The sequence below is a fragment of the Manis javanica genome, chromosome 9, assembly GCF_040802235.1.
Source record: "Manis javanica isolate MJ-LG chromosome 9, MJ_LKY, whole genome shotgun sequence".
In the NCBI taxonomy this organism is placed as follows: Eukaryota; Metazoa; Chordata; class Mammalia; order Pholidota; family Manidae; genus Manis; species Manis javanica.
The window spans coordinates 56,521,511-56,524,114 of record NC_133164.1 but is presented as its reverse complement, the minus strand read 5'-3'; the positions used below and the strand labels follow the sequence as shown (position 1 = coordinate 56,524,114).

At 30.8% G+C, this 2,604-nt stretch overlaps 1 non-coding gene across 1 annotated transcript; it reads left to right on the top strand.

Annotated features, from left to right (window-relative positions):
- Positions 1 to 459: 459 nt before the first annotated feature.
- On the top strand, positions 460 to 563 carry LOC118969067 (U6 spliceosomal RNA). Its single transcript, XR_005056953.1, has one exon. It is a non-coding gene; the product is annotated as a U6 spliceosomal RNA (small nuclear RNA).
- Positions 564 to 2,604: the final 2,041 nt, after the last annotated feature.

Genomic DNA, 2,604 nt, shown 5'->3' with positions numbered 1-2,604 from the left:
CTTCACTCCTTTCTCAATAATTGATAGAGAAAAGAGAAGATCAACAAAGATATAGAAGAATTCAACATCAGCATCAACCAACAAGATAATGCAGCTCCCAACAATTGAATACTCATTATTTTCAAGCACACATGGAATGTGTATTAGGATAGAGCATATCCTGGCCCAGAAAACAAGCCAACAAATTTAAAAGAATTGAAATCATACAGAATATGCTCTTGATCACAGTAGAATGAAACTAGAAGTAACAGATAGATAACAAGGAAATCTCAGAACACTTGGTAACAAAACTGCGTACTTCTAAATAATCAGTGAGTCAAGAGGAAATTTCATGGGATATAAAAAGATACATTGAACTGAATTAAAATGAAAATGCAATATATTAAAAATTGTGGGATGCTATGAAAGCAGTGCTGAGAAGGAAAGTTATAGTATTAAAGGCATATGTTAGAAATGAGAGTGCTCGCTTTGGCAGCACATATACTAAAATTGGAACGATACAGAGATTAGCATGGCCCCTGCACAAGGATGACATGCAAATTCGTGAAGCATTCCATATTTTTAAGTAATAATAAAGGAAACAGTTTTCAGAACCACGAAAAAAGAAATGAGAAAATGTCTCAAGTCAGTAATCAAAGCTCCCAGATCAAGGGCCTTAAAAAAGCAAATTAAGCCCTAAGAATAACAAAGGAAGTAATAAATGGCATAAATCAAGATAAATGAGCAGAAAAATATGATAAAGTAAATCAATGTAAGAACTGGTTTTCTGAAAACAAAAATATTGACAAACCTCTAGTAAGACTTAAAAAAAGGAGAAAAGACACAAATTACCAACATTGGGAAGAGAGCCCAGAGTATCACTAAAACCTTGTAGACATCAAAAGAATACGTGACTATTATGAATAATTCTATATATACAAGTTTGACAATTTAGAAAGAATGGACCAACTTCTTATAAAACACAAACTACCACAACTCAGTATGAAATAATTTTTATAGTTCTGTAACTATTAAATAAATTGAATTCTTAATTTTAAAGCTCCCAAAAAAGAAATTTTAGTGTAAAACTCTACCAAACATTTGAAGAATTATATAATCTCATCCAGAAAATAGAGGAGAAAGCTTTCCATCCTTGAAAACTAGCACTTTATAACACCAAACAAAAAAAAAATACAAAAAATGAAAACTACAGACCGTTACCCATTATGAATATTAATACAAAAATTCTTAACATAAACAACTAGATTTCAGTAATAAAAGAATCATCCATCATGACCAAGTGGGAATTATTCCAGTGATGCAAAACTGGTTGAAAACTAGGAGAAGAAAAATAAATAAATAAATATATATATATATATAATTGATCTTATCAACAGGATACGGAAGGAAAATCACAGATCATATCAATTGATGTAGAAAAGGCATTTGGCAAACTTTACCATCCATTCATTATAAAAACTTCCAAGAATAGAGGGGAACTTCCTCAACTTGATAGAGCATCTATGAAACACCTACAGCTAACATTATACTTCATGGTGAAAGACAGGAATAAGACAAAAGATGCCCACTTCCATCATTCTAGTTCTGCATAGTGCTGCAAGTCTATCTAGTGCAATAAGGCATGAAATGGAAATAAAAGGCATACAGATTGGAAAGGGAGAAATAAAACTGTCCCTATATGCAAATGACATGATTGTCTATGCAGAAATTCCCAGTAAATCGCCAAAAAAAAAAAAATACACTCCTACACAAAAGAAGTGAGTTTAGCATGGTCACAGGATATAAAGTTGCAAAAACCAATTGCAGTTTCATAAACTAGCAATGAATACAAGGACACCAAAATTTAAAATGCAATATTTCAAGCACTCAAAAATACAAATAAATCTAATCAAACATACACAGGACTTGTATGCTGAAAACTACAAAACACTGATGAAAGAAATTAAAGCCCCAAATAACTAGAGATATATCTCATGTTCATGGATTAGAAGACTACATATTAAAGATGTCAATTCTCTCCAAATTGATACACAAATTTAATTTTTAATGCAGTTCCTATCAAAATCCCAGCAAGAATATTATAGCTACAAGCAAAATTATTAGAAAATATATAAGAAAAGGAAAAGAATATAGAATATCTGAAAAATTGTTTGAAAAAGAATGAAGTGGGGGAATCAGCTTATTCAGTTCAAAGAATTATTATATATCTATAATAATCAAGGGTATTGGGAGAGAGAGAAAGTCACCTAGATAATGGAATAAAATAAAGAACACAGAAGTAGTCCCATACAATATGCCCAACTTATTGACAAAGGTGCAAAAACAATTCAATGGAGAAAAGAGCCTTTTGAACAAATATTCCTAAAACAACTGGGCTTCTATAGACAAAACATGAACCTCTTCCTAAGTCCCATACCTTATATAAAAATTACTCAAATTGAATTGCAAATGTAAAACTATAAACTTTTAGAAAAAAATAGAAAACCTTTGGGGTCCAGGACTAGACGAAGAGTTTTTCCACTTGACATCAAAATCACTACCTATGAATGGAAAATTTTATAAATGAGATTTCATGAAAATTAAAAATTTTACTCTGTGAAAAAT